At 38.6% G+C, this 26,981-nt stretch overlaps 1 long non-coding RNA gene across 7 annotated transcripts in view; it reads right to left on the bottom strand.

Moving 5' to 3' along the window:
• The window catches only part of LOC307182973, a 459,338-nt gene that overhangs the window by 337,254 nt on the left and 95,103 nt on the right, over positions 1 to 26,981 (bottom strand). For 5 of the 7 annotated variants that reach the window (XR_013827313.1, XR_013827314.1, XR_013827315.1 and 2 more), the window contains exons 3-5: positions 17,990 to 18,174; positions 9,571 to 9,653; positions 7,468 to 7,590 (exon numbers count right to left, since the gene is read on the bottom strand). This is a non-coding gene — a long non-coding RNA (uncharacterized lncRNA). Of the gene's footprint in view, positions 1 to 7,467; positions 7,591 to 9,570; positions 9,654 to 12,463; positions 12,591 to 17,989; positions 18,175 to 20,566; positions 20,995 to 26,981 lie in introns of those variants that run through there. The other 2 variants (XR_013827318.1, XR_013827319.1) reach the window with 2 other exon arrangements.

Below are 26,981 nucleotides of genomic sequence, written 5' to 3'. Positions count from 1 at the left end.
ACCCTTGTCTCTGAGAACCAAACACTGCAGCAAACACAGGATAAGTCATGATTCTCAAGGCCTCCACTCAAATAGCATGGGATTCTCGAAGGGTTTAAATGGAAACTCCCTTGATTTCCCTGTTCTTGTGGATGGAGGAAAATCCTATGACCAGTGCTAAAACTTGCTGGATTTGGGATTTAATTTTTTTTTAAGCTGAAGTTGTTTTTATATTAAACGTTAAAAAAGCTGGACACAAAAAAGAAATTTAACAGGTGCACCATACTGCATATTCTGATGTTTTCCTGGTGAAAGGTAGGAGGATCTCATGGAATCAGTTGGAACTAGTTCAATATCTGGTATATTAAAAAGTAGGAAATGTGTCTCTCATGAGCTCGAAAATTATATGAAAACCCACAAGCAGGTGGGCTGGACTCTTAAGAAATGCTCAGAGGGGCACCTTTTGTGTAGAGTAGGCAGTGACCAAACTTGTATTTGTGACGCCAGTCGAAGGAGGAGATGAGAAAAGGGAACAATGATATCAGGCACAGTCACCCACAGTCTTCGGGAGCTGGATAGCAGGCAAGAAAAGAAGAGCCTTGATTTTTCAGCAGTGGAGCTAAGTAAGATGGTAGCTGGAGAACAAGGAGTAATATGTTACTGTAGAGTTCTAAGTTGTTTGGAGACCACCACCATACTTAGGACAGGGGATAGTCTGTCCTAAAGCCATATCTATGCCCAGTTCATATTCAGGGTCTCTCAGTTAATATGCAGGCTCTCAAATCCCTTCCACTATGGGCCCACAGGACAACTTCAAAAGGACCTTTGAATTAGTTGTTTTTAAATCCATCTTCACCAATGGGCAAAAACTACAGCTAAAAGGTGAGGAATGACATACATGCTTACATGCTTAATAATATAATACCTAGAATAATCCAACTAATCAGCGTTTATCGAACACTTGCATTAGCACATCCTTGTGAAACAACCTTACAAACAATATCTCTTTTGAGCTTCATATTTTACCAATGTGGGTAGTGGGGCTCAAAGTGACTTGCCCAAGGTCACAGGACATTGGCACTGAAATGAAGCACTGATTCCAAAGCCCGTGTTCAAAACTATGTTACCTTGTTTCTTAAACCAAAGTTAAATTTCAGTAGGAGACCTGAGGAAAAAGACAAATTGTGGAGCGTGTCCTCAGCACCACAGAAGTAAGAGGGAGAAACACCATTTTTTTCAGTAAATACTCAATTGCATGTTCTGCAAAGTGAGACAGTACTGCGCTGAGAATTCAAACATTAACATTTAAAAAGAAAATACAGGGCTTCCCTGGTGGTGCAGTGGTTAGGAGTCCGCCTGCCAATGCAGGGGACGCGGGTTCATGCCCCGGTCCAGGAGGATCCCACATGCTGTGGAGCAGCTGGGCCCGTGAGCCATGGCCACTGAGCCTGCGCGTCCAGAGCCTGTGCTCCGCAATGGGAGAGGCCACGACAGTGAGAGGCCCGCATACCGCAAAAAAGAAAATACAGATTTAAGACATTTGACTGAGGGAAGGCCTTTGGAAATGTGGATTACCCAGCAGACAGACTGTATTATTCAGGATTCCCCAGAAAAACAGAACCAGTAGGATGTATATATATATAAAAAGAGGTTTATTATAAAGGAATCAGCTCACGTGATTATGGAGGCTGGCAAGTCCAACTGCAGTGTGGGCCTACAGGCTGGAGACATAGGAGCTGCAGATGCAGATGAAATCTGAAGGCAGTCTGATGGAGAATTCCTTCCTGAACAGGGAGGACAGTCTTTTTTGTTCTATTCAGGCCTTCAGTGATTGGATAAGGCTCACCTACATTATGGAGGATAGTCTGCTGTACTCACGGTTTCCCAATTAAATGTTCATGTTCATTTCCTCCAAAAATGCTCAGCAAGTTGACACATAAAATTAACCATCACACAGACCAAGTTTATACCTAAGACACCAGCAAAATTAGGTAATTTAATAGAAAAAAAAATTTTTTTGAAATAATCTGATATGTGACATTTCAGAAAAAACAATCACCATGGACAAAAATAGGACTCTGGCTATCTTACCCTTAATTTTACAGTTTAGCATTTTTAACATTTTGATTAGATGCAGGGTGGAGAGGGACAAAAAAATCTCCATAATTACCGTAATATTTTAGTGCTTGGGACCTCTAAAGGCCCTGCCTCTGGCCATCACTAGAAATCTCAAACCATCATTATGTGAATTTTTTCTGTCCAATGCTTTAGAAATTATAATGAAAGTGAACTGAATTCATTTGGCAAATATTAGGCCTGCCAACAATATTCTTACTTTCTGTAGAGATTGTGAGGTCAACATAGCATAATGGGCCAGGGCAAGGCACTGAAGTCAGAAAGGCTCATTTCCGAACTCTTTTCAACACTTTCTATCAGTGTGATTTTTGGCAAGTTTCATAACTCTCTAAGCCGCAATTTCCATATCTATAAACTAAAGATAACTGAGCCTCTTTCCTACTGCCATCATGAGGATTAAAGGAGTTAAAGCATTTGGAACTCTGGGCACAGTGTCTGACGTATGATAACTCAATAAACATTATTCTTGTGATGGCCATAGGGAAGAAGAAAAGGAGCTAGGGTAAAAAGCATAGTTGTCGGACCAAATCCATCCATACTCTGTACGTGTTGCACAATGAATATTCCCGGTGAGGAGGCCACTGAAGAACCATCATAGACCCTGTGTTCTCTGTTTTTGGAGACCATATTCTACATCATATCAAGCATATTAAAATATAATCAAATCCCACATTAAAGAAAAATTCAGAAGGTAAACAGTTTTGATAGTTTTTTTTAAAATAATTTTGCTTTTAAAACTACTTGGCCCCATAGTAATTTGTTATTTATTGAATTGGAATTTTAGGAATTCCTTAAAAGTAAAAAAAAAAATCTAAACTTTTTCTTAGGAAGTAAAATTTTTATGGAATTTAAATTTAATGTTTAATGAGGTTGCCAATATTTTGTATAGTAGTTTAATAAATATTTAAAATTTTGACTGCAGTTTAAAAAAAATTATTTTGGAGACAGTAAAGTTTGTATACAGGTTGCAAATATTCTTGAAAATTCTTGAAAGTTCACAGATCCCAGATATTCTTCCTATACTACATAATGGTTAAACTGTCTTGCATAAGTTTTAAGTTCTGCAGAAAAGTAGAAAGAGAGAAAGCAAAAAAGGGAGAGAGGGAAAGGGGACGGGGGGAGTCAGAAAGTCATGCTTTCATTACTAGTTAAAAAGGTCTTTATAATTTCTTTTTTTTTTTTTTTTGCGGTATGTGGGCCTCTCACTGTTGTGGCCTCTCCCGTTGCGGAGCACAGGCTCCGGACGCGCAGGCTCAACGGCAATGGCTCACGGGCCCAGCCGGTCCACGACATGTGGGATCTTCCCAGACCGGGGCACAAACCCGCGTCCCCTACACCGGCAGGTGGACTCTCAACCACTGCGCCATCAGGGAAGCCCAATTTCTTATTTTTAATCATATTTCAAACATACAGAAAAGTATAAAAAATACTAAAATACATTCCACTGCTTATTGCATCTCCCATTTTACTTCTAAGTTAATTTTCTTTCTTCCAGAAATATATTCATTAACTAATTTTAGTATGGCCTCATGGTTGAAGGCTAGGTTAACGAAATATAAATTTCTAGTCTCAAAGGTAATTTTACTTAGCAATTTGAGGATATCATTCCATGGTCATCTGACCTCTGTTATTGCAGTTTAACAATTTGTTGTCAGTCAAATGGCTTTTTGACTATGATTTGCCTATTAGCTTCTCAGGTTTACTCTGTCTTTGATATTCTGTATTTGGTTTATAGTGTGCCTAGGTGTGGTATATAAATAAATATATGTATGTGTGTGTATATATATATATATATATGTATGTGTGTGTGTGTGTGTGTGTGTGTGTGTGTGTGTATATATATATATATATATATATATTTGCTTGTTTGTTGTTTTCAAAATTTATTACCTGCCTGTTTATTTTTTATTTCTGGAATCCTATTAGTGGAATGTTGGACAACCTTATTTTATCTGTTTATTAAGCTCCTTTGCATGTTTTCTGTGTTTTTACTTCTCTTGCTTCTTTCTGGTAATTTCCTCAGATTTATTTTACACAGCACAAACATCTCCACATATCCTGATTTTTTTTTCTTGTCCACGCTTTCAAGTTCTTAGACTTATGCATACGTTGTAGTGCCAACACTTCGCTTTGTATGGGTCCAGAGCCTCATGTTCTCTCTCTGATGGGGAACTAAAACCCAATCTATTATGTTACTTGGACAATAACCCACTCTAGTCAACCTAAGTGTAAGTTTACCTTCTCTGTTTAAAGTTCTTTGTTTTTAGCATCTGAAGATTTCCTTTTCTTTTTTGCTAATTCAACTGACATTTACACTTTTTTAAAAAATAGATTTTATTTATTTATTGGCTGTGTTGGGTCTTCATTGCTGCATGCAGGCTTTCTCTAGTTGCGGCGAGTGGGGGCTACTCTTCGTGGCGGTGCACAGGCTCTAGGTGTGCAGGCTTCAGCAGTTGTGGCTCATGGGCTCTAGAGCACAGGCTCAGTAGTTGTAGCACACGGGCTTAGTTGCTCTGCAGCATGTGGGATTTTCCTGGATCAGGGCTCGAACCCATGTCCCCTGCATTGGCAGGCGGATTCTTAACCACTGAGCCACCAGGGAAGCCCTGCACTTTTTTTGATCTATCAAAATTAGCAGTATTAAATGTTTTCTGCTGGAGGATATTTACTTATTTTAGCCAGTGTTATTGGCTAAATTATGTACCCCCGAAATTCATGTGTGGATGCCTTAGCCCCCAATATGATGGCATTTGGAGATGGGGCCTTTGAGAGGCAAATAAGTCATGAGGATGGTATCCTCAAGATGGGATTAGTGCTCTTATAAGAAGAGACACCACAGAGCTTGCTCTCTGTCTCTCCTTGCCATGTGAGAACACAGTGAGAACGCAGCTGTCTGCAAGCCAGAAAGAAAGTTCTTACCAGAACCAGAACATGCTGGCAACATGATCTGGACTTTTAGCCTCCAGAACTGTGAGAGAATACATTTCTTTTACTTAAGCCAACCAGTCTATCATATTTTGGCAGCCTGAGCAGATTATCAGCCATCTTTCTGAAATACTGAGTCTCTAATGCCTTATTTGTTCAATTAATATTGATGAGTTTTAAGGGAAAAAAAGCCTTGCTGCGTTTACCTTTAATATATCAACCGAGGCTCCCTAAGATGAATCTGTAGAATAGTTTGACTTTCCCTGGATTCAAATAAACCACAGTATCTGAGCAAGTAACGGACAATAATTTTAGAAACCTACTAATTCATGTGGAGTCAATAGTTCAACTCATGTTCATTCCAAATGGACCACAAGGTAAAGAATCACATTTGGAAGAATAGCCAAGAACAGAATGATTTTACTTTGTTGGGCTGAAAACACAGAAGCAAAGATAGCTTCTGAACAGCTTCTAGATGAATCCAGAAGGCAATCTATGGAAGTCTAATAAAGTGAAAACTTCCATCAAGATTGCAAATAAAATATCTTGAGGGAGTCTGTATAATTAATAAAAAGATGGGGCTATCATTACTGTGGTAGATATAAATTATTACTAAGTGCCCTCCAGCTAATTGGAAGGACCTTTGGCTTTTATGTGGCTATAGTGAGAAATGAGAAATTTACTATAGTAAGATATGTAGCATCTATTGCAATCTTAAAACAAAGAAATCTGTTGGTTGGCAGCAGTATAACCCTGAAGCATCCTGATGAACTGTAAATAATCCAGGCTCTACTGTGTGTGCAGAAAAAAAAAAAGAAACTTAGCTGATAATTCATATAGGATTGTATTCCTGCCATGTGACCAAAAGGCTTTAAAAGCACCTTTCTCTTGTGTTTCAGAGACTGGTATTAATAAAATCACTTGGCAATTTGGCAGTCATAAATTGAGACCTCTTGTCATTGTCTGGGTCACAGATGTCTCCCTCCTTTCCTTTTTAAACACTGATGTGTCAACAAAGTAAACACTGACTCCATAAATAAGCAGAGAGTCAGAGAACTAGGTTCTAGTCACTCCCATAATGGGAGGTAGGCAGAGGAATTTCCCAGGGGATGTGAGAGGGGAAGGAGGGGGCGCTAGGATTGCTGTCAAGCAGATGATGGAATGAATACCCTATTTAAGTATGCCATACATCGTCATGTAAAAGAAGCAGTGGGTCACCAGAAACTACAGGAATGGCATACTGGGTTGATCCTATAATTAAGGGAGAAGACATAAGTCAGAAGCCTATCGGACCGAATGAGTTTCTCTACCATACACTATAATTATTACTTTTATGATTCTCACTTCAATAGGCACTTTACACTGATGATATGGAATGCCTTCTCCTTTCAGTATCAAAACTTAAAGAGTAAAGTATATGACAGATTGGAGAGTCAGCTAAAGCTCCCGCTCTTGCAAAGACAGACTGTGGCCATTACTCTATCTTGGCAAAGTTAGAAAAGCAGGGATTTCCACAGGGCAGCATCAAAATTGGCTGATTCTAAGAGAATCCATCACTTTAAAGACATCACCAGATGAATTTCTGCCAGTCCTTTCCCAAACTAGGCAGTTAGCAATCAAGGAAGAAAAACGTTAAAGCTCCCACCATCACTATCACGACACACACACCAACACACACACACACACACACTCCCAGTGCAAGCACTGGCATATTGTTTTTCTCTCCTAAAATCTTGTTCTTCATAACATCTCCGGATATGTATGTGGAAGACATGGTTGGATGTCTTCCCAAGAACCTCTCATAGCATTTTTTCTGGCTTACAGTGTCCTAATTTTGTTTGGAACAGAGTTTGCCCAACCCTAGGTAATAAAACATGATTGGCTAAAGCCATTCATGACAGTCCCTTCTGTTACTTTAAAAACTCCTAGGAGTAGTCATTAAAAAGTTCTGTCCAATGAAATCTTAAAGTCTGCTAGGGAAGTTTCTAGGGAAATGTTAACTTTCTGGATAAAAGAAAACACACTACTGGCATCACTTTTCCTACCTGCCTTTTTCTAGAACACAGTAGGGCAGCTGGTGCTGCTGCTGTCATTTGTGATCATAAAAGGTGAAAGAAGTTGAGGAGACACGGACCCTTACATCACTGGGCTGCTGACCAACACCGGCATTGGCTAACCTCTGGTCTTTAGATTATATAGGAAAAATAAACTGCTCTTTGTTGAAATGTTTCTGTTACTTTCAGTCAAAACCATTTCTAACTGATACGAAATATATGGCACTACCATTTAACAAGCTCATTACCTAGTTACGATTAATAAGCAGGCAGTATTTTATTTTCATAATAACACCAAGGTTAAGGTAGCTATTCACTTCAAATCCCAGGTTTATGTACAGGGAAGCTGTCACGGTGAAAATTATTGACTCACCTTGGGCTTTCCAGTTAGTATGTGGCAGAGCCAGAGTTGAAGCTGTCCTTGATGTCATTCTTACTTTGTTCATTCATTCATTCAGCTAACAAACTTCTGAGGATGTATATAAGGCAAAAATACCTGTGCACCAGGAATATGAATATTAATAATTAGACAGTTTGTGCTCTCAAGGACCTCAACTCTATGAGGTCTGAACTCTAGTGAGTTCATAGTCTTTGAACTCTTAGTTCAGTGGTATTTAATTGCATCCATCTACTGTCTTGATGATAGCTACAGTCATGTGAGCAAGGCTTTCTTTTTTTTTAATCCAAATTCAGGTGATTTCTAGGGCATTTGTCTAATCTGAAGATATATCTTTCATCTGTTACTAGGTCATGGATGGAAATTTCCAGCAGAATTTCAAAGTCAGAATTTTCTAAACAGTTTACCCTTCCTTCTACTAATTTTTCTCTCTAATGCTTCATCTGGATGACAGTTGCAGAGAAGTGTGAGGCAGTCACATGTCTGGAGCTGGGAAACCAAATGCATAGTGACACATCACAGGGTACAGCTCAAGAGAAGGACTGAACATGTAGGTAGAGGAATTTAGGCCAAGAAGATGCTGCAAACTATGGAAAGATGCTGGGCTCAAATAATAACTTAAACAAAGGTAAAAATATTGTACCATGGAGAATGATAAGAATATGCTAATAAAAGTACCCATACTATGAAGAAGAGACTCAGAAAATAAATCATGCCAAGAGCCAAAGGACTGATAATGGCAAAGAGATATTTCCAGTCAATCAGTTGGGGAAAAGAGAAAAGACTAACACACACGTAAAAAAGTAAATAATATTCGAATGGCATAGGAGGCAATCCCAAGAGATAAGATACAAAAAGCTGTTTCAAAACTGGAAAGGTGTGGTGTATGGTAGAAAGAGTCTAGGACTGGAATCAGAGACCTTGACTCCAGTTGCAACTCTATGACCCATATGACCAAAAGGTCATGGTAACCTCTGCTTTTCAGGGAAGAGCTAATTTAGGAAGACAAAATAAGAAAATATGGAAGACCTTTGGAACTGTTAAATATTAGACACACATTATATGCTATCATTTCCATGATGTCGGAGCAGTGGGAGAATATTTTATGGGGAAAAAGGGAGAAAGAATGAAAAATTAGAAAGGATTTACATAGTCCAGGATATAAGAGTGATGTTTCCTAACAGGGAGATAATACAAGCAAAAGTGAAGGACACAGGCAGAAATCTTGGGCACTAATTATAACTCTGCCACTTCCTAGTTCACTGAAACTCCATTTCTTCATCCACAAAATAGGAAAGACCAAATATCCCTTCAGTGACTTCAGTGAGGATGAAATTAAATCACAAACATTCAATTGTTTCACAAAACCCTGTTCTCCTGGCTGCAAGAATACTGGACTGGCTGGAGCAGAGGGACGAGCTGGAGGTTAAATGAGGTATGGGATGGTATAAAACCAGGTGACTATTTCCAGGCAAAGAAATGCCAGTATTGTCTGCCATAAAGTGATATCAATATGGGAGCCTGAGCTGCCCAGCACCACCAGTGCTATTTTGCCACCATCCAATGGAACACAACCAGTAAAAGCAGAAAAAGAATCCCCTAACTACCAAGGTGAGATACACAGTTCAACGCCTTAAATTATGCAAACTACTAGCATCTATCAAAGGAGAGACAAACACAGATGTGGAACTTTCCCCACTCCCAATCACAGCTGTGCAATGGGATCTACCACCCCAGGTGCAGACAAAAAGAAGGTGCACTGTTTGCAAAGAATTTTAAAATTTATTTACTATAAATTTATTACTATTAAACCTACCAAAAAACTGTCCACTTTTCATTACCACCGTGCACCAGCAATTCTAAACAATGTCGAATAATGAAATATTCCACTGAAAAAAATTTCTTGTTGATCTAATTTCTAAACAGTCACTGAGGTTACAGTTGAGTTCTAATAATATATATGTGACCTCCAAATTAGCACATTTTATTATTTATTCCTTAATCAACACTATATTCTACATAAAATGTACTTTAGAGAACTCCCAGTCATATACTAGCCCCTGATACATGTGGACCCACCTACACAAGTTGAGTTCAAAAGTAGTTCGAAATGGTTTGACATCCTTCAAGTTTGTCTTCAAATGCCACGGTTCCACATATTCCTGGGTTTAAATAGGAGATGAACAATGATTGTACATGATTGTAAAATGAAGAAAGAAAACATGAATTAGTTCTGTTATTCTAGGTGACTACTTGAAGTTTGTACGTGTGTTTAAAATTTGCAAGAGTGAAACAAGTGAACTGCATATTGCTGGCAAGTGCAAATTTTAGATTATACATGAAATAATATAACAAATTTGAATAACTTAAAGTTGAAATATATTCTTTTTAAGTTGTTACTGTTTTGCTTTAAAAATAAGAGATGAATCAAGATATTAATGATTATCACTGATTATTACATGATCATTACTGAAAATAATTTAATTGGTCCATTCGGAGGGTTAAATACTCTAGGTATGCTAGAGGGAGAGATTCAAAAGTTCCCTAAGCACTGTTTTTTGAAAGAGGGTTAGTGCTTTGTGTGTGCTATTAACAGACCACACTATTGAACACTCTGCAGATTTTAATTCACAGCCAATTCTACAGCAGGACATGCCCTAAGAGTTGAAACACGTTCTCTGATACATTGTACCATATCTTCCTTCCAGCCCCTTAAAACAAAATCTATGGCTTTGGAAAGTTCTTCAATACTGTTATTTACACTATGGACAGAAAACAGTGCAATATTGAGAGATTGCTTTTGAGAGGTGATACAGAACTTATTCATTTTGTTTGGAAGCTATAATTGTGAGGTTTCACCTAGAAACATGGGTCCAGCTATGCTTTCTGAGGCCTGAATCTAACTGTTCTCATGTACTCGTGTGGATACGAACTGTCTGGGATGTTCCCAGCTGGACAGACACCTGGAAATGCAGGACTCCGGAAGGCCATCCCCAAGGCTTCCAATTTAGAAGATTTGGAGTAGAGCCTAGAATTTGTTTTTTAAATAATCAGCAATCCCATTTAAGTTATTCTTGGACTAAACTTTAATAAATATTAAGAAATTATAGATCTCAGAACAGTGGAGCCCCTTTTGTAATTTTTTTCCTATTGACTATTAAGACTTTGATTTCACCAAGTCAGCACTTTTGTTTAAAGGATAAACAAACTTGTAAAAAGGAAATAAGTACATAAACAAATATTACGCCCCCCCCCCCAATAATAAGAGGACAAAACAAGCATGGTAGACAAGAAGATGAATTGCTGTTGAGAGAGATATTTCAGGGGAAAGCACCTGTAATAGTGAAATGGTCTGAGAGTAAAATGCCTGGCCAGATTCAAAGGGAAGAGAAGACATCTTATTTGGAGTTTGCTGTGGTCTGAGTGTCTGTGTACCCCCAAAAGCTGAGCCTTCATGAATGAGGTTAGCGCCCTTATAAAAGAGATGCCATAGGGCTTCCTAGCCCCTTCTGCTACGTGAGGACACAGTAAAAAAGCCTCTATCTGTGAACCAGGAAGTGGGCTCTCACCAGACAGAGTCTGCCAACACCTTGATCTTAGACTTCCCAGCCTCCAGAACTGTGAGAAATAAATTTCTGTTGTTTCTAAGCTACGCAGTCTCCGGTGTTTTGGTATAGAAGGCTGAAGGGCATAAGACAGAGTTTAATAAATATAATGAAATTTTGGCCTTGAATTCCACTTCAAAGAGATTTTAGAAAGGCAAAAATTACATAATTTAAGAAGCTATAAACAAGACATTTAATTTTTTTCTTAAAATCTGCTTACATTTTACTTTTAGTAGTAATGATTTTTATATTCGATTGAGAGTTTAATTCAGAAGTATCTCTGTAGCATCCATTAGGTGCCAGACATGGAGACAGAAATGTCATCACTCTGAAGGAGCTTTTAGTCTAGCTGAAGAAATGGACGCATCAAGGTGTAGAGACCTGGCCGGCACCTTGCTATGCAGACACCAAGCCACCCAGAAAATCCTCACTTGCCTTTTGCTAGTTCAGGCCTCTCTGTGGTTTAGTGTGACATGGAGGGGCCACGTGTGGCATCAGCGTGCACGTGTGCGATCACACATGCTGGTAAGGTAGACTGGCATACGTTTCCCAAGGGGTACATCTCTCAAATCAAATAACATTGTCACTTGGACTGTGCCCCTTGAAGGAAGCAGTCACACGCCAGACTGAATATAGAGAGGCATGTGACAGAAGAAGGATGAGGGTGGAGAGGAAGTTTACTTCTTGTATAGATGTAAGTCCCAATAAACCCTTAGAGTTGCTTCTCAATACTCCCTACCTGGGACTGGGGGAACGTAACTGCCAGCCTCAACCACTGGATAGATTTGTGGGCAGTTTCTACTAGATATCCTTTTCCTTCCTGTCACTTCTCATCATTTTGCCACAGCAGCCGGACGATGCTGTTACTGCCACGGGCCTCTCCCCAGCTCTAGTCAGGCACAAGGGAAGCAGGGAGACCATCTTGTTCTGATAATAAACACGAGCCTCAGGGGTGATGTACATGGCACATTGTGTTCTTCAGACTTGTTTCAAATGAAAAAAGTAATGTCTGTGTGTGTTGGGTGGTGCTTTTCAGACACTTCATTTCTGAAAACATAGAGATAATAACAAGTGACAAAAAGAGAGTTTCCCCCAAAGCAAATATTCCTCTCCCTGCCCCCTTTAAGGAAATAGAGCTAGTTCTCCCCAGAGGGAAGAGAGGCTTTCCTGCTCAACCCTCACTGAGCCCTCAGGAGAGTGTCCCTCCTGGTAATTTCGCACAGCCTGAGTCCGGTTCCCGCTCTGTGTGTTTTTCCTGGGAGCTAATGTTTTCCTCCCTTCCAGGCTTCTGCCTCTTCCCGTTTGTTCCTTCCAACTCCAGAAAATCAGATTTGCTGGGAACACCAGGGTTTACACAGAGAGCTGACCTGGGGGGAATCGAAGGCCTTTGTGATCTCACCAGAACCGTCCTCTATCGATTGAGCCCCGGGTCACCCTGTGTTACTGCATTTGCTGTCTCTCAGATAGAAATTTCATACCAATTCTGCAGTGGCCATCCCTAGGAGTAACCAAATATGACAGAATTTCAATACCAAATTAAAGAATCCACTACTCCCAAACTCTGGTTTCTTCAGCGATTCTGAAATTGGTATTTCACTTTTACAAATTAAGTTAAGACAAAACATTTAAGTTTGAAAGATACAAACATCCCCAAAGGGCATAGAGACGAAACGCCCCTTCTTTGTGCCTTCCTGCCTTGGCCCCCTGCCCCCTCTTCAGACACAGAGGTGTGTAGCAGAGAGCTAGAAATTGCCCATAATCACGCTCTGCCTTTCTGCTGTACGTCCAATATGTGCTGTCATTATTTCAGTGTTTGAAGCTCTCATGGCAGCATTGCCAGGGAAGATAATGGGGCCTATTATTTTCAATGAGCTCCATCAGAGGTTTCAATGGGCCTGCTATCACTTGAACAAAGACACATTGGTAAGCAACACTGCTTTCTTGTCATCAAAATGGCTGTGAGTTTGTGTGAAGCTAAAGAACACCCTTTTTCCTTTTCAGCCCTGTTGGATTTGAAAGGGCCAAGAAAGGCAGTTCAGAAAGAAACAAGCCTGACTCCTCGCAGAATGCCCTTTGCCCTGGCCAGATGTATATATGTGCTGCTTTCATTTTACAGAATCGATAAGTTCAGCAAAGTGAAACCTGCTTTACCATGATTTCCTATTTATAGCCAGAAATATGTTCCCATGGAAAATATCTTCCAATAAAATTAGAAACAAAAACAAAACAAAAGCAAAAAATAACCTGCCAACATGGAAGTCGTTTAGAGGGTGGTTGAGTTTAAGGCGAATTACGAGATCCTGGCTCAGCTTTGAAATCTCTTTTCCATCCTGTTCCTGACTCTTCTTCCCTAAACTTGAGAAGTTCTCCTTTGTCTTTACATCCACTGCAACTCGAGCTCAGTCCCAAAGCTCCTTTTGTCTGCATATTTACAGAACCTTAGTAGTTACCCTTTATGAGGCCATAATAACAAGATTACTAGTCTAACCCTTCCTAACAGGTGGGTGATTTTAGGATTGGTAAAATGTATTTTCTGAGGTTGATAAATATGAGAGTCTATAAGACAAGTTCACTTGTAATAAGAGTTCTAACAGTTTGCTGAAGCATTTCAATTTTTGAATATTTATTACGTGCATGCTCCTATTCGTTTAATCCTCATAACAACCCATGAGAAACAGTGCTTTTGTTATCCTCATCTGCACATGAGGACATCCTTGAGGCCTAGAGAGATCAAATCACTTGTTGAAATTGACTTGGTGAGCAAGTGCCTGAACAGGAATCGAATCCCTGCAACTTCAGTCCAGGGTCCACGAACCGTGGGAGGCCTCTATGCATAATTGAGCTGCTGTAGAGTTATTTGAAATACTAATCAATTTTTTTTCCTCTAGCTTATAGTCTTCAGCCCTCTCAACCTGCCCCTTCTTTCCCCTAAATACCTCTATTCAAGCCGTTAGTAGGTTCCTGGTGCGTGTCCTCAAGTTTACCAGAGTAGGAAGCAGAAATAGCTTGCCCGTCTGCCTTCAGTGTTTTCAAATGTTTAAATTCTATTAGATGCATTATTTTAGATGCCTCTGTGTCAAAGGCATAAAAATGGAGGTAATGCATTTGAGAGGGAAAAGGATAGAAAATAAGGATTTTTAGAAACATGGCGAATCTGTAGGATTCGTACAGGAATGAGAGATGGCTCGGCCAAGTTACTTCCAGCAGGGCAATCTGCGATGTGTTCAAAAGCTCTGTAGACACTATATCATAATTTGCAGAACATCCAGCCTTCACTCCAGTGAGGCCCGTCCAAAGCCTGAAGCCAAGTTTTCAACTGGGCTGCCTTCCCATCTGTTGCAGGGGAGCCCTGGCGTTCCTGGGAAGCCCCCAGTGCACTCAGTAAAGTCCCAAAGGATGTGGTGCCCTTCTCTGCTTGCAGATCTAGTTTGGTCCTGTTCAGTGTATCACTGTAATTTCATCCTGTGATATTCCAGAACACCTGTCATCCCAAGAGAAGGAGGAATGATGGAGGAAAGGGAGTGGTAATGAATTGAAATAGTTTAAGTTTCTCTGAGCTGGGAGAGTGATTGGATACAGCCTTATTATGCCAGCTTCATCTTCTGCTATGTTTGAAAAAAGTAAATTAGACTTTGGATATAGGCAGGAAAGAATGCTATACAGCTAGCCTGACCATTTCAGTTGTCAGTTTAGTAAGTATAGGTTACTGCAAGGTGAATTGACTTATAATAGTATTGTCAGTGAAGAATGTTTGGAAATGTTTAAAATGACCACAGTAGGGTAGTGAAAGATCAATGTTTTCACAATGCTATTTGACCTCTGGTTTATGTGTGGGGTGCTGGAAGGCATACATAGGAAAAGGTATTTTATTGATCTATGTGTCAAATATGCACAGTTAAATGTGGCTAAGGTTAGATATTTATTTATTATCTCATTGCAAAAAAGACTTGAGATGACAATGTCTGAAACAGTCTAGCAAAGATAACTTCCATGATGCATAAATACGCCCATAATTACTTACCAACATTAATTTGGCTTTATCCCTATTGTATTCTAGTCACCTCTGCCCCAGAGAATTCTCATCTGTTTCTAAGTGATCAACAGTGCCTACATTTTTAAGGATTTATTTTTAGGATGAAACACATTACAGTCCCCAGCTTCCTATCACATGCAACAGTCATACATCTAGTAACTATTTTTACAAGAAAATATGTAAATGGATATAGATGCTCAAATACTTAAAATAACTTCACAGGTTGGAAGTCACTGATTTGTCCATATAGTCTATGCTATAATTGATGGTTTAAGCATTTTTAAAAACTACTGGATTCTAAATCTTTTAAGTAAAGATCATGCTTTCTTAACCTTGTATAAGCACAAGGTAAATACAGTGTCTGGAATATAGTAGGTGCTTAATAGATGTTTCTTGATGAATGATCAAATATTTTCATTCCAATGAGTGTAAGCTAAAGAACATAGAATATGAAAGGAGTGGGGGAAGGTTGGCTGCATGTCTGCGGTAGTGATGGGAGAGAATGACACTTTCTTAGTTAACAAACTTTTATACTGTGCTTACTATATAGCTTTTTATAAGACTGGAAGAATTCTAATGATCTCATAAATATGATTAAACCTTATAATGACCCCCATGAATTATTGCTATTATTTTTATTGTTGTCTTCCCTACTTCACAGATGAGTAAACTAAGGCACATCTAAGAAGATGATATGCTGAAGGCCACGTGATGAGTTTATCAACAAAAATCTTCAGTTTTTTTCACATGAACTATCATTATACCTTATTGTATTTATACAGATGATTTAGGTTTATGGGAAATGATGGGTGAACTTGTTGATGATCTATAAATCAAATGAAGTCTAAATGTACTTTTTTAAGACAGACTGCTCATTTCCCCCCCATATTCCTCTGCTGTACAACAGCTGGGGGATGGGGTATTTCAGTTAGGTGTCTTGGACTCCAGATTTAAGATAAATACTTTGGCTTACTCTATAGAATTCCACACAAACAGCTTACCAAACAGCTTAACAGATATGGTTATTCATAAATCATTCTCACTTATATAGCAACATAGGCTCTTTTAAAAGGTAACTGTCTAGGGGTTTTCCCAGACAATTCAGCCAGTCAAATGATCAGATTATGTGGCCAAATGGAAACCTTGCAAATCAAATGCTAAAAGGTGGCATAACAACTATTAAGGCAAAAAAGATCTGGGGGTATTAGTTGACCACAAATTCAAAAGATTATGACAAGACTAAAAAAAAAAAGACAATGCCATTTTATAATAATTTACTAGATGTACATTGTCTGGTTTGCAAGGGATGATGAGTCTACATTTGAAGTATGGGTTTCAATTTAGGCTCTCATTTCAAAGGAGGAAAATGACAGATTTAGATCACTCACAAAAAAGGATGCTAGGGAAGACAAAGCAGCTCTAAACTGAAACAATTAAAGGGCTGGGAAATGTTTGCTTTGACAACGGAAGATCTAGAAAACTCACAACAGACCACAGTTGTCTTAGAAGAGTTAAAAGAGACTCTGTAGTAAGGCATAAATATTTTCACTTTAGGGTCCTGGCTTTCTGTCTCTGAAATACACCTTCATCTATTTCCACTGCCTCTGACCTAAAATGCCTCCTTATTGCGAAAATTTTCTAATTAGTGTCCCTGCATCTCATCTCATATTTCTCCCACATAAACCCTTCACAACATACCAGAATTATCTTTCCAAAACACAAATCTTTCTGTGACATTTCCTGGCTTCAAAACCTCCCTGTGGCACTGCGGTGCACACAGCGTAAGCGTGAACTTGTCAGCCTTACAAGGTTTCCGACTATAATTCACATTCATATCCTGCCATTCCTTTCCTATCCCAACCTCACAAGCATCTCCCTTTCCTTAAACCTAAGTTCTGGTTTCTTAGGACTACTCATGTGAAAGGACTTTGTACTTCTAAACCTGTTTTCCTCTACACACACTGTTCTTTCTCTCCATCTGGAATTCTCCACCCCCATATCCCAACCCCCAGCTAATGAACTTCTATTCATCCTTTAGAACCTGCAAAAATATGTCACTTCTTCTACGAAGCTTACCCCATTCCCCACAGTCAGGATTCAGGGCCTTCTCCTCAGCACACTCCTAGTACTTTGTACATAATTACCAGATTATTGTTAGAAATTCATGTGCAAATCTTCAACTTCTTGGTGTCTTCATGACCTGAAGTCCTGAACAAGGCCTGAGTCAAGGCAGACTCAATTATTTTTTGTTGAGTCAATGAATGAGGATAATACGTTGAGGGGCAACACATGGGAGCAGATATTGTTTCAATACGATGATAACATTGATGATGACATTAGTGATATTAGCTACCATTTCTAAGCATCTAGAAGGTGCCAAGCAATGTCTTAGGAAGTCTGTACGTACCATCGCGATCCATCTTGATGCACAAAACCCTAGGCAGTAGGTTACTTACAAATAAAGAATGTGAAAGTCAGAGGGGTAAAGTGGCTTGCCCAAGGTCAAACAACAAATAAACAGTGGAACTGGGATTTGAAAACAAGTCTCTGACTCTAAAATCCATGCCCGAGGCCATACATCAAACTGTCTCCTCTAAACCTCTAAAAAAATCAGAGGTGTCTAATTGAGTCCCTGGCTTCCTCTGAAAGTTTGTTTCTAACCATTGCCAAGTGAGAGTTTCTTTCTCAGAAATATTTTAGAATGCTAACCTCACTGTTTGGAAGATTGGATTGTACATAGATACAGCATCAAGGCAGGTGTGGCTTGGAAGGGTGCTAGTCAGCTCCCCCCTCCTCAAATAATTCCCATCAGCTCTCCTCTAGATACCCTGAACACTTACATTAATATGTACATACTTACATCTAAATTAAACCAGAGTACTTGTAAATGAACATCGTCTGTCTCCAGACTTCTGCTCTAGCTGCATTTGTCCTTTCGCCAGACTGATGGCCCAAGCCCCTCCTGTAGAGAAATTTGGGAGTTGCTGCTGATTGTACAGGCTCTAAGGATGCCTTCACGTCCAGTTCTGGCTGAAAAATCAAATTCTATAGAAAAAGCACAGAGCTATAAAACACTAACGTTTAGAGCTTCTGCCTGATGTTGATTATATACATTTGATTTCACTCTCCTCTCACCCTCCACAGATAACATTCTGTCTGAATCTACCATGGACGTATTCAAGTTATTAGGACTGTAGGCTCTCGTTTACATTCTTGACTATTTGAAAACCTAAGAAACATTCTGAAGTTGTTTACTGAAAAACTGCTTACCATTTGCTTATCTCCCTACCATGGGATATATGCAAGGAGAAGTTTAACTCATTTATCTTCTCCCTCTGATTGCATCTTACCATCTGTGGTGCATCCAGGAGGACCAGAGAGGCCTGCATCTGTAATGACTGTACTTTAATATTCTGGATGCTCTATAGATACCAAAAGATTTGAGAGGAAACTGAAGCCTAGGGAGATATATGGGTAAATTCAGCTCGGTTACCTTCCTTTAGGTGACTTTACTGAAGTAGAACATCCTAAAGTTTGCAGGTTTATACGTGATATCTTTTAAAATAACTCTAGACGTATGGCTGGCTCTGTTCAAAAAATGGAACGTCAAAGGTGACTCAGCCCAGCTGAAGCAAGGAAAGTTTAATTCAGAACATAATTTGCTTTCCTTTATTTGCACACCGCAGTTCTGGGGAATAAAAGCCATTATGGAATCAAAGGACAATTTGCTTTTTTGCTGTGGTGGTTGTTCTGCACTGAATCTTTAAAGGCTTTTTTAAAAGAACATAAAGAGATGAATGATACTAGATTCAGTGCAGCTTAAAACTAAGTACCTTGAGCTCTTTTCCATGATAAACAGAAACCAATCTTGGCTCTCTGCCCCCAAGCACAGTTCTGTGTGTACTCAGTGAGACAGATCTTTTCCTTGCCTGGGGGGAAGGGAGTCCAGGCAGGCGCGGGTAGTGATTCTCAGAGAAATGGGAATTTTAAAAGATATTTAATTATAAATGTTTCCCTCTCCCCACAAAGTGAAGTCTCTCATTGCCTCTTCGGTCTCTCTGTTTCCAAACACTGAAGGGAAATTTTGAGCCTGTCAGAGAAGCCTCTGGGCCTTTCTATGCATCTTGTGGGGTAGGGGAAATATTGGGGTGGAGAGATCAGGAGAAACTACACTTCTACCAAAAAATAATAATAAAAGAGAAGATCTGATAGAGTGAGGGAGACCGTGGAGATTCCAAGAGCCAAATAAAATGTGCTCTATAAGAGTTTTTGTAGGATGTGGATTATAAAATGTGGACACCGAGATTGTGGGGGCAGCGACAGAGTATGAGGATTTGATATGAATTATGCATTAAATCTCTTGGACCTTCTTGAAGAAATATCAGTAAAAGGTGGGATTGCTTTTAATTACTTTTTGATGGCTGAGCTATTTCTCTGAATGTGACACTGCACAAAGAATAGACAATGTCAGGCCCCAGCTTATAATAGGAATTAAAGAAGAAACTAAATCTAAATCCAGGAGGGCAAAAGTGAGTTCTGTCTCTATAGCCCTTCTTGAATCAGGGCTGCTGCATGTGGTCTTAGGTCCTCCGTGAAGCCTTGGCCATGGAGTCCCCAGGAAGAACATTGACCTGGAGCATGGTAAGAACCTTCAGAAAATTATCTGTGCAAACATTTACCTCTGCAGTATAGGGCAGGACTTCACTGCTGGCCACTGGATAGCAGGATTGTGACTACCATTACGAGACTACCTGCTATAGTTAAGGACAAAGGACAAGGACAATTAATGATGTGCTGAGGATCTACCAAGGGCTCAGCACTGGAGCGAAACTAAGAATAGTGTAAAGCACAGGTACAACCACCCAAGAGGCTTACCATCGGGCTAGGGAATTATGATCACATACAGAGCACAACTGGAGACTAAACAGAACTGGAAGAGTCGAGAAAGCTACATTCAGTGGCAGCTCAGTAGAGGTTTCTCATCCACTCCAGATCCAGGTATGAAGTGTGTCCTGGCACAGAGGCTGCAATCCCTTGGGGGGGTTCACCCATTGCCATGGGTTGGCATGATGGTCACATCAGAATGGGAGACTGACTTTTCAACCATTGGTCAGGGCGCCACATTTTCATTCTGCCCAGGACACCAAAAGTTATGTAGTTGATCCTGAAGATGAGTAATGCTTATATCATAGACATGGAAGAAGGGAATGGATTGCAGGCAGGGAGAATGGGACTGGAATGGTGGAGATGCCTCTTCCTTCTATATTTATGAAGACTCATAAGTGCTTTCTCAGCTCCAGACAGGAGACAGCCCCCCCAAAAAATGTTTTCCACATAATTACACCCTTTATTGAGTCCAGAACCCACTTATGATTCTATTCACCCTTGCATTATTCTACTATAAAGGCTAGAAAGTTAAAATAGCTTCCCACTCTACCTTGCTGCCAGAGGCAGGCTTGTGACACAGTTCTGGCCAATGAGATATCATCATATTTTCCTCCTCAAATCAAAAGGCAAAACCTCATGAGGCTTAGCTCTCCCCCTTCTGCTGGCCAGGAATGCCAATATAAAGTGAAAATTCCATTCTTCAATCCTGAGATAGGTAATATAAGGGTTAATAAATGCACAATAAGGATGGAGGAGCTGAGGATGGAAAGAGCTTTAGCTCCTAATGGCATCACTGAACCGTCATGGCAGTCCTGAATTTCCCACCTTTAACCTCCTGCTTCATGAGAAAAAAAAAAAAAACCTGTTTAAGCCATGGTAATAGAATTATCTATTATTTACTGTTAAATGGATTAATAACTAATATACCTTTCAATTCAACAGGAATGCCATTTTTCATTCCCTTGCTCATGTCACTGACCTCTTTCCATAGGGGCAAAATATAGCTTATGTTTCCTTCTGAAACCCACAGTGTCTTCCTAAATATGGAGCAAAACCTCCATTTTTCAGAGGTGATGCATTAGTACCCAAAGTCTCATATTGATTGCCAGATGCTTCCAAAGGTATGTCCCATTGCCTCTAAAATTATAAAACCGTATTTAGCTCCAAATTAGTACTAGACCCTTTCAAAGTCAAGCTTGTATGCTAGGTAAATAGTAAAATAATTACTACATATTTTTGTATTTTCACATTAAAGTGGTGATAAACCATGGGTAGAATGTTTCAATTTATGACTGAATCTATGTGATTTTAAAACAGCTGGTTGACAGATAAAAAAATATTCAAACTACTTCTTTGAGTCAATGTAAGCAAAAATCAAGTTAATTATTTTCTAAAGTTTTTCCCCATTCTAGCATTTTGACCATACCAAATATACTGGCAATATGCCAAAATTATTCTTTTAATTTGTATTCTACTTATTTCAGATGTTTTTGAAACATATTATTGTTTTATGAGATATTATAAGATATTATAGTATTTGTTTATAGATTAACAAATCTGTCTGATCTGTCTCAGTTAGGATGCATTTAGCTGCCAGAACAAGATACCCAAATTACAGTGTTTTGAACCACTGCTTAAGTGCATGCATTGTTTACTTACTAAGAATTTTGTAGGCTGGCAATTTCAGGGTTGTTTTGGCAGTTCAACAATGTGGTAAAGGACACTGGCTTTTTCCACTGCTCTAATTTTTCATTCTCCATGTGTTTTTTCTTATCCTCATGTTTGTCACCTCATGGTCACATAATGGCTACCATAACTCCAGGCATGTCATCTTCACCCAGTAGCATCCAAGATGGAAGATAAGGAGAGGAGGGCTAAAAAAGACATTCTCACTATAACACCCTCTTTGATTAGGGAGGAAATTAATTCCCTCAGCAAACTTCCTCTTTAGGAAATCATCCCAGAACAAACTCTGTAAGGGCTAAGAGAAGAAAAGTAGTGCCATTATTGGCCTAGACCAATCATGACACATTCCTTTGGGTGAGGCCCATTGCTATATGGATTCTGGTAACAAAGGAAACATTCTCAAGGGCAAGTAGCCAGTGACAAAGCTACAGAACCAGCTATGAACCCTCATCTCCTGACCACTGGAAAGTCATTCATTATCCTCCACCATACTCTTATATCCTCACTAGAAGTTAAATATCAACAATAAATTACCAGATAAGCCTATAATCTTGTTTTTTTAATAACAGACATAGCATTCACCTTAGCCATGGCAACTCTAAAAGATTTTGGATGATTACGAAATGCAAAACCATATAAAAAACTGTATTTTCTCTCATTCATTCATTCATTCAATAAAATTTTACTAACTAGCTACTATGTGCCAAACTCTGTACTAGGTAGTTAATATTCATCAGGGAAAAAACAAACAAACACGACAGACAAAGAGCCCTGCCCTTATGGACATATATACACTACCAAACGTAAGGTAGATAGCTAGTGGGAAGCAGCCGCATAGCACAGGGATATCAGCTCGGTGCTTTGTGACCGCCTGGAGGGGTGGGATAGGGAGGGTGGGAAGGAGGGAGACGCAAGAGGGAAGAGATATGGGGACATATGTATATGTATAACTGATTCACTTTGTTATAAAGCAGAAACTAACACACCATTGTAAAGCAATTATACTCCAATAATAAAAAAAAAAGTTTAGATCAAAAAAAAAAAAAAAGAGCCCTGCCCTTGAGTTACTAGGGGGAGGAACATGCAATAAATCATAAACATTAACTAGTATTAAGCCCCTTTCTGTGGAGGATTTTACTTCCTACATTGCTGACCTCAGGTTTGGCCATATTACTTGTTTTAGCTAATGAAATGCCAGAAGCTTCTGCCGTCTCTCTTTTCTCTCTACCAGGAGAAAGGCAATTCAGCATGGAATATTCAGAATGGAGAAGACACTGAAGCACGGCCTCTATCAATCCATGCAAATAAAAGTTGGAATTGTAAGTCACTGTGGTCTTTTGTTACCATAGTGCATGATAGAAGTATGGTACGCTAAGTTGACCAGTACTGTAATTAATATAGTATACAGACCCTGATAAGTACTGTGGGAAAAAGGGAAAATGTAGAACAGAGTGCAGAGGGTCAATAGTAAGATAGGGGTGTGTTCGGATAGCAGTGTTAAATAGGATAGTCAGGTAAACTCTACCGAGGAGATGAGATTTGAATTTGCATTCTGGAATAAAGTGACTGAATTTTGCCAAGAGGATATCTGGAGGAGCACCAGCTAGAGGAAAGACCCTCAGGTGAGAAGATGCTAAGAATATTTGGGGACCTCCATGGCTGGAGCAAGTATAAAAGGCAGGGAATATCAGGAGATGAGTTCAGAGGGGTAGTGGGGCCAGATGGAGTGGGGTTTAGGAGATTGAATAAGGATTTTGGCTATTACTCTGAGCTAACTAGGGAGCCATTGCAGGGTTTCTAATAGAGGAAGGAAGGATGCTAACTTAAATTTTAAAAATATCAGTTGGCTGCTGTATTGAACATACACTGCTGCGGGACAAAGGTAGAGCATGGAGACCAGTTAAGAGGCTATTTGAGGAATCCAGGTTAGATATGATGGTTACTTGAAGCAGAGAGGTAGCCAACGAAGCTGTAGATATGTTAAGGTTCTCAATAAATTTTGATTCTCAATAAATTTTGAAGGTAGAAAAAACAGGATGTAGTAATGGACTGGGTGTTGGGTGAAGAGAAGACTCCTTTGACAAAATGAAGTGTGCTCCCTTACAAACTCTCAGGCTTTCTAGTGGATAGACCATTCAGCACTGTCATTCCTGCTGACCATTCGGTGTACTCACCAGTTGTGCCTGCTGGGCCTGTGAGATACACAATCCCACCAGATCATCAGTCATCAGTGTTGATGATCACAATGGCTTGTGAAATATAAAGGGAAATCAGAAATGGACTAGTCCTATCTAGAAAAGATTCTGAGCATTCTTGCTACTGTGGTTTTATCACATATTATTATACGTCATGTAGTGTATGGCATAAATCTAAAACAGTTTATTATCTTATAACAATTTCATAATAGTTTTCAACAAAGTTTTTTGGTTTGGCTAAACTATAAAAAACAGTAAATTCATGTTTAATGATAACAAAAAGTACTGAGTTTTCATGTCTCAAGGAAGTTGTTGATAAATATGCAAACTTTACGAACTCTCCTTGATATTTACCATCTTCCATTGTGGTATTAATGATACCATAGGTCACATGAAAAGCAAAACACAAAAACCTAATGATGAAGCATCAGTGAGGTTTTTTTTAAGAAGACGGTCCCCCCAAATTATTTTATAGTTGCACCTGCCAAATGTAGGTAAATAGATTACTAAATGAAGAAGGACTTTTCATTTGGATCAATGCTCATTATTTTAAATTACTTTTGCTCATCTTCCATTTCAAGTTTTCTTGTGATCCAATAGTTGAAGAGCTTTGTGAATAATTAAGTGATTCTGGTGCTATATGAGTTCCATCAGATTCTTCAAATAGAAAATCAGTTAATTTTCTAATGGTTTGATTACTTTATTCATCTAGTTCAAATTAAAGCTTTTAAAATTTCACTCCTTTGTCGGTGAAATTTCAAATATTATTTCAAATGACACTTGGTTAGGTGCAACAATAAAGGTAAAATTGCTTGTTTTGTAGTGAAAATTTGAATGCAAATTTTGGGGAATACAGTATCATAATTATAATAAAAAGAACAATGTTCTTACTAATTAAGATCTTTGTGTAGTAGAAATATATTGGAATTGATTGTGGAACATAAATAACTCAGAATTAAGTCCAAATTTGTGGTGATATATTACAAATGAAAATGGAAGTTGTCAAAATTTACAAATAGTATATACGCACACACACACACACACACACACACACAACCACACAACATATATACACACACACAGGAAAATAAAGCTACAAAGCTGATGTTTCATTAAAAAAAAAAAAACAACAAATAAACTTTAGCAAGACAGTGTTGAGTTACTATTGTGCTCTACATGGCAATGAAATTTTTCAGAGTGAGTTTTCTAAATGTTGATTGACTTTCATTCAAATCAGTTGGAAATCTTTACTTGAAGTATTCAGCAATGAGAAAACCTAAAACAAAACAAAACTCAAGCTACTAAAGACTGTAATAAATTATAGCTAATTATTAAAACTAAAGCCTGAAAACAGAAAGACTTCCAAATTTATTTCTATAAAAACAGAGATAACAGAAAAATATAAGTGATAACAGGTCAAATGATGTACATGATTTCATTCTGAAATTTAACAACTGCACTTTGCAATATCCCAAGTGTGGAAAAGTCCTTTTCATAGATCTCCTATTTTTAATTGGATATACGTATATTCTGACCAATGGAATAAAGTTGCAAAGTCCGATGGTTTTGCAGCATCTAAATTTGATGAAACAGTCACAGGAATCATATGTAGAGAAAATTATTTGACAAAATTTTTAAAGTAAAAATACTTATTAAAGAAAGGTTCTCTTGATGGAGGCAAAAAGGAAGAACTTGTGGCATATTTGAAATGAACTATGTATGTACTTTAATTAAAAAAATTAGAATTGAGGTGTCCTCCTTTTAGCAGAATTTTCTCTGAGCTTCCTAGATACCTCAGCACTAATAGTATTTTTCTCATTTAAAAATATTATAGTGTACAGAGAAGAATCCATTGAATGTATCAGCAATTCAAAAATTACTATTTTGTATTTTTTAAAATATAAGAATGTATGTAAATTTTATTTTAGAAAAATATTATTTTTGAAAGTAGTTTTGAATGTTTTCTAGATCCATAATAAGATCAAATTGTTGAAAAAGACCTACTTCAAAAATTACATAATTTCAATTATTTTTCAATTTTGTTTTCTCTCCCAAATGTATTCCGGTTTGGATGATAGATTTTTAAAGCCACTCTAGACAAAGGCAACATGAAGGATTTTGCCAGAGCAGCTAGAGGGATGGATTTGCCATTAATTGGGATGGTGAAGGAGGTGGGTAAAGCAGTTTTCCAGAGTAGAAAAGATGAGGGGTTCAATTTTGGACATGTTCATTTTAGACATCCACGTAGATGTTAGGTTGACAGTCAGATATATGTCTAATCCTGATAAAGATGTGTGGGCAGAAGATAAAATTTTGAGAGTCATTAGCATATAAATTATTATGTTTCCCTGTGAATAGACACAGATTCATCCTGTCCCAGTTTGCCTGTACCTTTGTAATATGACTTTGTTCTCCTTCCATCAAGGAGTGAAATCTGTTTTCCCATCTTTTATTTGTGCATAGATTTTGTGACTTGCTTTGACCGACAGATTGTGGCAGAAGGGATAATATGACTTCAGAGGTTAAGTCTATATGGGTCTTTGAGCTTTCCCTTTCATTCTCTTAGAACACTGCCCTGAAACTGCCATGTAAGGAAGCCCATCTGACCTGTGGGACGATATGAGGCAAAAAGGAGGAGAACCAAGGCACCCCAGCTGAACACCCCAGAACCAACTGCCAAACCTACATACAAGGTAATCATGGACCTTTCAGCCTACTTTCCAGCTGAACACAGCTACATGAGTGAGCCAAGTGTCACCAGGAGAATAACCATTCAGTCAACCCACAGAACCATGAAAGATAATAAATTGTTGTTTTTTACAGCACCAACTTTGGGAGTGATTGGTTACAGAGCAGTAGGTAACTGACAGAATATTTAAACAACCTGATTCATTAAAATTATCAAAAGAATGATGGATAAGAAAGGGATAAGGATCAAGAACTAAGTCCTGGGAACTCTAATATTAATTACTATAGCCAGTATCTATATTGTACTAACACATATTAATATTATATGCATATTATATTGAAATTTGGCTATATCATTGGAAAAATATATTTGCAGTTAAAGATAGGTATGGAAAT

Source organism: Stenella coeruleoalba, assembly GCF_951394435.1.
Source record: "Stenella coeruleoalba genome assembly, chromosome: 2".
Lineage (NCBI taxonomy): Eukaryota > Metazoa > Chordata > Mammalia > Artiodactyla > Delphinidae > Stenella > Stenella coeruleoalba.
Note: the sequence above shows the minus strand (reverse complement) of the source record. Positions and strands in the feature narration are given on the sequence as shown.